At 38.8% G+C, this 10,395-nt stretch overlaps 1 protein-coding gene across 1 annotated transcript in view; it reads left to right on the top strand.

Moving 5' to 3' along the window:
- The first annotated feature begins 532 nt into the window (after positions 1-532).
- The window catches only part of DIPK1A (divergent protein kinase domain 1A), a 28,077-nt gene continuing 18,214 nt past the window's right edge, over positions 533-10,395 (top strand). Inside the window, exon 1 of the mRNA XM_053470252.1 lies at positions 533-648. The gene's annotated coding sequence lies outside the window, so the exon portion shown is untranslated. The remainder of the gene's footprint in view (positions 649-10,395) is intronic.

Genomic DNA, 10,395 nt, shown 5'->3' with positions numbered 1-10,395 from the left:
CAGAAACAAAATAAAGGGCCCAGTATCTGCGGTCTGTGTGATTCTCTCCAGAAAAGTAGACTGAAAAGAAATGCGACGGTTCGGCCTCTAATTAATGCCGCATTAAAACACGCATTACTGATCTACATGGAACCACCGTCTCCAGAACGGTATTAATCTTCTAGAGAGCGTTCACAGGTTCATTTACTAAAATGTGGAGCTGTCTGCTCCTATCACTCTGAGACTTCCTTTTGGGAAAAGCCATGGGAAAACTTGGGGACTCCTATAACTCTCAGCCAACCAAAGCCTAAGAGTAATGGGAACATCCAGGAGGCTTAATACTGGCATCCCAACGTCACTGCATGCATGTTGGAATATACTCCATTGGCATTAATTAAAACCTCGTCTCTTTACACTGGCTCAGAGCGCGGTCACACCGTAACCAGTACTGCCTGCAAAACTGCGCCACAGGCCGTTACATTGTAACTATGAGGAGAACGTAGCGCTGGCCGCAAACACCGCGAGAAGCCGGCTGAGCAGCGCCATCTCGCGAGATTTTGCTGCAGCTCCAGCCGAGAGAGGGAGCGCTTTTTCAGAGCGACTGTACCTAGCGTGTAGGACGGTATCGGCAGCTGCAGCTCCTCAGTGACCATGCCAGCTACAGCCCAGGTAATCCTATAGACTTAAGACTATTCTCCGCTGTAATTAAAGCCCCCGCCTCCTCCGCGGGCATGCCCGGCTGTCACGCTGAGGTAACGCCGCCGTCATTTATTGCACATTAGCATTGCGTTATTAGAAGGCACCTTGTTGCAGACTGTCTCTCCATCACAGGGTCTGTCACTGGGGGGACTCGTGAAATGCGGGGCAATGTGAGACAGCACCGTGCGTGCATCGTCAGCCATTAACATCAGATGCATATGTCAGGGAATCCCTCTCCTCCTTTCATTCTGCATCAGCCGACATAGCGGGACTCTGATTCAAGAACCAACTTCTGTCCATAAAGTGCCTTGGAGTTTGGGGATTTGGGATTGCGTTTACATGTTAATTAAAGAGACCTAACCAAATCCAGATATTTTAGAGCGTTAGTTCTTCTGCTTTGCGTTCCTGAGGTGATTTGGCTTTCAGGATCACTGACCATCTGTGGAGAGAATTCTGATACACCTGGGCAGATGTTTCCATCTTTTCACTTCTCTTCATGGCTTTTAACTGTTATTGTAAACTCAGACCGTATAGAATCCCATTCGCCCTCTAGTCTGCCCAATTTTCCTGCTGTAAAGACTTCTGATGAGAGGCTGTTCCATATATCTACCACCCTCTGAGTATAATAACCTCCTGACCCTCAACATTTAGGCTATGATCTCTTCTTCAACTCCTTTGAAATACTTTCCTCCTGTACTTTGTTAAATGCCTTTAAATATTTAAATGTTTCTATCACATCCCATCACTCTCTTCTTTCCTCCAAACTATACATATTGAACTTCCTTAGTCTTTTCTGATCATTATATATATATATATATATATATATATATATATATATATATATATATATATATATATATATATATATACACACACACGTCATACATGTTAAAATTAACCAGAAACTATGCTGTCGTACAAATTAATTTCTAGTCTTGCTTGCTTGTATGATAAATAAATAGATCGTGTATTCTACGCAGACAAACCCTGTGGTTCTGGACTGGTTTGGTAAGCTCCTAGATTGTTGACAGCATTCCTGTGCATTTATAATAACTGGGTATAAATCAATTTTCACCAGTAATTCATCCTAATGAATAGGATTCTTTATGACTCTCCAGTGATAAAAAAAAAAACATATTTTATATATATATAAAAAAAGAACCAGTGTTTTGCAAGAATTTTAGTTCTTTTCACCATTTGCATGTATGTTTTATGTCTGTTTTATATTATTAGATGATGCTCTTTTTTAACTGTTTAATGGTGAAGAAGAGTGTGTTGTGTTTGCATAAGAGGTTGACTTTGCAAAGTGAGTTGGTACAAGGGAAGTTAGGGCGTTGCCGTTAGTAACCCATCTTGATGTATCTTAAGTTTGATGAATTTGTTAATTGTTAGTTTGATGAATTTGTTAATTGTTGTGTTTGGTATTGCTTAGCCAGTTGAACTCGGGTGAGAGCTAATCTTTGAAATGTGGTTTTATGTTTAGGTCTTCAGTTGTGGCTTAATGAACTTTTACAAAATAGAGTTGAGCTTACTATCCGGAAAGGTATTCTTACTCATGCTGTTATTGGAGAAGTGGTATGTAGCGGAAACATTTTATTGTAATAGAGAACTTATGTTCTGTGTAAGATCTGGCTCAAATGCTTAGTTTAAAACATGCAAAGTACATAAATCTTTGTCACCACAGAGATCACCAAGGTATCTGATGACGCTTTGTCGGTAACCGGCCAGCCCCTTTTTTCCAGGTACCTGGTCATTGAAGGGAATGTTGTCAGGGGAGTTTGTTCACTATGAAGGGCCAATGCTGGCAAGTTTCTCCAGCCAGAGGTTGAGCTGTTCACGTATAATGCATAATTCAATGAGTGAGAAGACCTTCTAGAAATGTCTGATTAAGGTGTACATTATACAAAGCCAGCCAATCCCTTTCCGCAGCATAAACTCCTCAGTGGGGCTGGATCTTCTTAACGTATAGCAAAGTGACGGAGCAGAAACACAACCCTTCTGCAAACTCTTTTGTTACTATCCCTGAGTAAGTAAACCCCGTTGTGTCCAACTAAAAGTTTGTTGACCAAGCTAAAAAGTTTCCATGGCTCCTTCACTGCCGGCACCTTCATTCCTCTGTGATCTTCATTGATTTTTGTAGCTAAACCCGTCCTTCTTTCACAAATATCACGAACTGGCATTTAATATTTCCTCTTTGTCTCCCAAATTCTACATAGATTTCTCTTGCCTTCGTCATTTGAGATGTTGCTTCAAATATACAGGAGACTCTGTTGCCATAGCTTTTCGTTTGGGAGAGCCTAGGTTTTTTTCCATTAGAAAGGTCTTGTATATTAACATGTTATCGTGCATAATAGTAGGTGCCAGATTTATTATTTCTCCCAGCTCCATTTTCAAATCATTTCCTAGCGTACATTTTTCTCTATCACAAATTTCACTTATTACCACCATTATGCCTAGAGCAACTTTAGAATGAATTGTTTTATTCTCCAAAGAATATTCAGTTATCGGCAAGGAAAATATATTGAAAGAGTTTTGTATAAAAGATAATATAAGAATTTAACCCTGTAATGATCAAAACAATGCAAAAGAAAAAAGAACGCACTATAATGTAATCCCTTAGTGTTATACTCTAGCCTATAGATATATATGCTCCCATGTTGTATTAAAGTGTCAGGATCATCTATAATAATTCATGGACGTGAAATAACTCCAGTCAATGTCACCAAATACTAGGAAGTATTGTGCTTTTGCCAATTTATTTGCAGAGGTCTGCACTGCCCGTTGGCTGCGCGTCTACACAGAACCGTTCAGAAACTGCGTACGATAATAAGAAAACGGAATATCTATATTTATACTTCTGTATAAAAGCATTGTTATTTAATTCTAGAGTTTGGATTATGAAAAAGGAATATACTACTTAATGAGATTAAAGTAAGGGAAACAGCCAGTGGTGGAGACTTACATGCACAGGAAGGATTGTGAATGATATGCAGGCATTTAGCTGATTACGCGATAGCGATGAAATTAGTTTTTTTTTTAAATAGATACATTTTTAGATACTTTATTTAAAGATAACATCTTAACATGGCATGTTTATAGAATGTGAGCATGTCAAGAACCTTTTCATGAGCTCTATTCTTATTTGAAAAGTATTTTATAAAATTATATTTATATGCATTACGCAAAAAAAAATTATTTGCGGTTAATGTTTCTAGAATAGTGCGTTTAAAAACAACCTAAAAAAAATGCTTACCTCCAGTGGCAGCCAGCTTTCATCCTCTGTGGTCTGACTATTCTCACCGCTGATTGGCTGCTTAAAACATCAAGTCAGTGGCAGGAAAGTGCTCCTATTGAAATCAGTGGGACCGCTTTCTGCACATATGCACCCCCCCCCGTGTGAATAAACTCCGGGTTGCAAGTAAATCAGGACCAAACACACCCTGCGTGGAAACTAGCACGTGGGGGGGGGTGTGAATGCAAATGGGTGATTGTCTAGAATCCCCCCTCATGCATTTGCAAGAGAGACCCCCGTGGAAGTTTAAAGGGACTTCTCAACTATCGTATGGATTCAAGTGCATATAATGACTAGGGTGTCACTTTAATAACATATATACATGTTGGTGCCAGTGAGTAGTTTTACCAGAAATACAATTGAATGAAGATGACAGGCAAGAGACTTAAGGCGTATCTGCTACGTTTACAGATCAGCGATATTGTTTACAGATTGAAACAAGTGATGAATGATTACCAGAAACTAACTTTGTGTGCACGTGGGAGCAGCCATCTCAACTTCCTGCTGTCAGGAAATGCATTGTTACCCCCCCCCCCCCAATAAGAAAAACATCCTTCGATTTTTTTTTTTCTTTTTTTTTTTTTTTGTTATCCTCTTCACACAAATTCTGGATTCTGGCTGGGGTATGCAGTCTTTGTAAGGGTATGGTATGAAGAAAACAGATGGTTTAAATGTGTTAGTTTTGCCACCATTTGCCACATTTCTTCTCCGCCATTTGGCAACAAAATAAACTCACAAAACACACAGTGTGACAGAAAATCAAATTAAAAAATGTGAATTTTTATTTTATTGTCAAGTAGCTAAAAATATTTTAATGTACCTGTACTAAAGATAATGGGAGTGTCAGTTCTCCTTTAAAGGAGAACCACATGGATATGTATTTACATCCATGCATGCATTTGCCCCCTCTCCCATCCCCAGCTATTTTGCGTAATGATATCCTTATTGCCTGTCAACTCAAGATCTAGCTCTGTGAGAACCGTGAATAGGGAGTTCCCATTGATTTCAATGGGAACACTTTCCTGCCGCTGATTGGCTTTCTGAAGCAGCCAATCAGTGTTAAGAGATTTTGGACCAAGGAGTGTAAACTGTCTCTTTAAATGCTTTTAAATACATACTCATGTAGAACTGTCCTCAGCCTTGTAACTAGTATTACCTTCCATGTATTAGCCTTTTTCCCCTGTAGGGGACATCCATGAGGACATTAATACAAGAATACATTGTGAATAAGTTTTGCGTACAATCCAAGTTCAAAGACAAAAAATTGGAACGTTCCCTGACCATTCATGGGTTAAATGAGTAAATCAAAGCTGCACTGTGAGTTCTTCCATTTCTGAGTATCTGATAATACCGTCAGGGTGAAACAATGCGGTGAAATTCTTGGTTTTATTGCCTGTTCCAATATTTTTGGCAGCTATGATTACATTGCTATGCCGAAAACTATTCCTGTTTGACATCACATGTTCTTTTGATTTATATTTTTAATTTATTGTCACCGGATTGTGGTTCAAGAATAAATGAGATTCTCTAGTGACAAAGAGCAGGTAATTGAATATGATTATATGAATGGTATAATCATAACGCAGACACCAATACTGAGTAAAGATGCTAAATACCTGGTTGTCATACATGTCAAGTCAACATCCGAAAAAAAACACAACAGGAAAAGCATGTCACCCCGCAGTAGAGTATTGCAGTATTCAGATTCATATACCTGTTAATTTGCATTTTTATTGTATTCTTGCAATAAATCCTACCTATGATAGTTTTAAAATGTATATCTATCCAGCTAATATACAGATTCAAGGAGCACTTATATCTCTGGCTCAAAAGTTTAATTGCAAGCCCCTATACTTTTATAATAATTTAACGCTTTGCTGTGTTTTCCCCCCCTGTATCTGCATCTCCTCATCCTAACCCAGTTACATCAAGACTTTTTGATAGATCCCCACATACAAAAGAAACCCCATTCATTTGGGAAGATATCCCGAAAACCTGACCTGTTGTACGGACTGAAGATGGTGACCACAGGAGAAAATTATATGCTCTTCTGTATCCAGAACACTGAGTGGGCCAGAAACTTTTTCTTCTACTAAAATTGACAGTGTTACCAATGCTGTTAATCTTTACGTCAGGGGGCCCACCATTCAATTGAACCGGTGGTCTTTCTAGACCATGTACCATGTACACAGAAGCAACCTGCGAGTAAATGTGAGCAAAGTTTCAACCTTACTAGGTATTTTCCAAGCCCCCCCCCCTCTTTTTCAATAAATACATAAATCTGGACAATATTTTGCATCCTTATAACTGTGTAAATTTACTACCTCCTAATTGAGCATACGATTCCTTAATTTATTTGTCTGTTTACATCACATTTATCGATAGCTCAGCCATCATCCTTGTGTAATGTGGATTTAAATAGCCACATCTTTTTTGTTAATATGGGGTAATTTGCACTTTAAATTGCTTCTCTGGGAATTCTAAAGACCATTAACACTCAGGTGATAATTGCTTAAAATAAAATGAATGGCAGCACAATTTACACGATGACAAACCGAACTACTGAAGCATTAACTATGGAATAACGGTGTCAAGTGATTTTTGCATAAATTGCAAACCCAAAGACAGATCTATAATTTTAGTTTGTTTCACACATGTGCTGGAATCGGTGCTGTATAGGGGAATTCCTATGCTGTGGCTCGGAGGTTTATGGACTTTTTTCATTTTTGGTAGGTTTACTGGAAGAATGGGGAAATGTTGGTAGTTTTTACCTTGGGGTTCTGTTTCCAATCAGAGAATGCAAAAATCACTCATACACGCGGTATAAGTTCTACTTATTCTTAGTGAGTTGACTTTCTATTTATTTGACACGTAATGGAGCTAATCGCTTAAGAACGGAAGAGACCCTGTTGGTCGCACTTGGCTTCTCTTTGATATTGACGCAGGGACGGTTCTTCTGGTATTCCTTTGCTTCCATATATAAATGTAAGTGTAATTGAATTTGTTGCATCTTAATTGTGATATTCTGCTGCCATCGTTGCTGACACTAACACCGCGATCTAATGTTAATTTTCACCGTGTCCCCCATTGCAATGGGGCGTTTCTGCTGGATTTCTCATATGGTTTTGCCCATTCTCATGTCCCGCTACTTGTTGGACGAGAAATGTGTTTGGCCTGCCACGTAATATACTTACTGCCAGTCAGTTCCAGGGGAACAAATACTTTAATATTAATTTGATGAGACGCCTGCCCGGGGCAATGGAGTGTCCCTTAAATATAAAACTCGCTTAGCTACAAAGTGTAAATGCACAAAGGAACGATGGGCTTGTGTTTTGTTTGTTATATTGTTTATATATGTTACATTCTATTTATCATTTATTCTGCTAAAGCATTCTTCTTGTCCTGGAGAAGCATTCTCGAGTGTATTTTAGCTCACTAGAAGGCACTAAAGAAGATTTATGCATTTGGAGGCGTTTTAAGGAGCATCATCCATGGAAAATTATTGTGTTCTTTGTTGAGCCCCTTTTGTACCGTAGTTTTGTACGTAGTTTCTGTGACTCACACAGACATCTGGTTTATTGTTTAATAATGTCCGTTTACTCATCCGCATTCGTGCAAAAGCAGCGCGGTTGCTTATTTTTCTTGTCCGGGTTATTTTATTCTTTATTTTTTTGACAGGGATTTAGCACGATAGTCAGAAACAGATTTTGGGCCGCCCAAGTGTGGTATAAATGTGAGTGACATGCAGAAGCCGGGTGCCTGGGCATGGACACTTTGCCTCCTACCGGAAACAAGTGGCTAGTAGCTATAATGCCAATGAAAAAATGCAGCCTTTATTCAGAAATAATTCTGCACTACTTTATTCACATAAAATTACTTTTTATCTTAAGTACCTTTTATTTTTATATGTTAATATGATGTTCTGTGACTGATAAATTGCCCTGAATACCTATAAATTCACCACACCCCACCATGCCCTTTCCGTTCTTTCTGGCAATAACCGGGTAATGAATAATTCTAGTTCCCTTATCGTTCTCAAAGTCGTAGTTGGTTTCTCAGTTAATATTCGCATACAGACAGAAACCATCTGTACGGCATCACATTGAACAACCTTTTTCTTTCTGTATAGTTATGCCTACCCTGTCCCAGCATACTTTATCATTAACGCCTTTTAATATCACTAATAAAAATATTTAAACGTATGGGTCCCAATACTGATCCCAGAGGTACCCCACTAATAACATGTCCTCTTCCTCTGCATCTACACCATTAACGCCAACCTTCTGCCTTCCATTCAACTATCTGTTTACATATCTGTCCCAGCACAGCAAACTATGTAGAAGTGTAAACGTCCCATTTATACTGTAACTTCTTCACAACATTCCACGCTTCTGAGCCAGTGACTTGGCCAGGATGCAGCTTCGTTCTGTAATAAACCAAGCCCCCGGGCAACATGCATAAGGAACGTGAGTTTGGTTTTTGGAACCTCTGACGCAGAAGGTGATTGCGGTACAATGATGGGTTCCGACCAGGAATGCCGCATAGGCCCCTATCTCTGCAAGGGGAAGATGGGAACGTTTCTGGACGTCATATTGTTATGTTACATACTACTTGTTGTGTCCTGTCTACCCATTGTACAGCGCTACGGAATTTGATGGCGCTATATAAGACAATAAAAAATAATTACGGGTCTTTAGAATTCTGTTTAGAACATGATGGGAAAAATGAAGTAAAGCTTTTAACCAAATGCTGCATACCTTGCTACTTTGATTAATTTGCTAACCTGCAGATCCTCTGCGGTATTGCTTGCAGCAGCTGTCTTTCTTCCCCTGAATGCTCGAGCCAGAAATGCAGCAGCGTTTTTGATGCCGAGAGCTCGGATGTTGTAAGAGAAGATTACACGGACTGCAGTAATTGCTTGGTTTCCAATAAGTGTAAAATAAGATTCTTAGTTCCGAAGTTGCTAGTGTTTGAAGCTCACGAGAGCAAGTCGGCCTGAACCAATATGTCTTAACATGTGTTAATGTCGTTGTCAATCTTCAACTGCCTTTGTTAAATATATTTACTGTAAGTGTGATGAAAGAAACCCGCTTCTAGTCCTGGTTAGATATGTGTAAGGGTGTCCTGCCGCATGGAAGCTCAGCACTCTGGAACATGAGGACACATTTCCGTTTTCCTAAAAATGTTTGTTTAATGGGAAAACGCGAAGAAAATATCTACCAATTTAGTCCTAAACAATTGTTGCGCAAGGTCGTTACTTTTGGGCAAGCAGCCAACTTTTTCCAATCTTTTCCTGCGATCACTTTCTGGTTTATATACTAGGTAGCTTCTTTATAAAAAAAAAACAAAAAAAAAAAACCCCTTTGCTTTACTTCTGGATAGGAAGAGTTCTCTGCCTGTTTGTAGCACAATGTTATTTGATATTTAAATATTGTAACATCATTTATGTATCTTTTTATAGTATAAATTCATAGCCAAATCCTTACCAGAAATGAAAGTTTACTGCGCCTTGGCAAAAAAATAAAATATAGAAAATAAAATAATGATAAAAAAAATGTAAATAGTATTCTGAAGTCTAGACTATACCATGGAAGCAAGTATTATTAGTATTAATATAATATAGCTTCAGTATTTTGGTTTTCTGGTATTTTATGAAATGTACAGTATTGTATGGGAAGTGGCATATGGGCAAGGGGTCAATTGTCCCCAGACTGGTCCAAGTTCTTCAAGAAGGGCTAGCCCAGCATGACCCTTAACAGCGGGAGCATGTCGTGCGGCCCCCAGTGCTAACCTGGTAGTGTGTGTGAGAGACTATGCCTGTGTATAAATACAGGGGGTTTCTATCAATTACAAAATAAGAGGTGCCATCCAAACAATGAAATCCTTCAGACGCGTTTGTCACAGGGAAAGGGTTCCATTATATTTATATATATAATATATATATATATATATATATATCTCCTTATTCCCAATGACTATGGAGCTGAGGTTTACCAGGTAAAGTGAAGAACATTTAAGTAACAGTATCTGAGTATCTGATCCCTTAATGAATGTGTGTAAAAATCAGGTAAGTTTCACACGCTTTATTATTCTGACAATAAATGTTATCATCTTAAGTGCTTTAAGTAAAATGCATTCAGAAAGCTTTGTGTAGTTTAAATATTCATAGAGCAAATAATGATGCACTTTCCATTACTGCACCCACAAAAAAAACCTGTAACTCTCTAACAAGCAGATGAATGCAGTCTTGTTCCTGTTTACACGGCCTCCTGCAAGTTCACCTCCTGGGTTTCTTGGCTGCTCCCAGGGCTGGGAACCTTTGGCTGCCGAGGGAGGCTGTTTAAGTAGCTCCTCAAGTATATTGTAAATCACTGCTTCCACAACCAAACCAGGAAACTAGAATGATGTGGTTTATTGGCTCAATT

This window comes from Spea bombifrons, chromosome 6 (genome assembly GCF_027358695.1).
Source record: "Spea bombifrons isolate aSpeBom1 chromosome 6, aSpeBom1.2.pri, whole genome shotgun sequence".
Classification (NCBI taxonomy): Eukaryota; Metazoa; Chordata; class Amphibia; order Anura; family Pelobatidae; genus Spea; species Spea bombifrons.
This window is presented reverse-complemented; position numbering and strand designations above follow the sequence as displayed.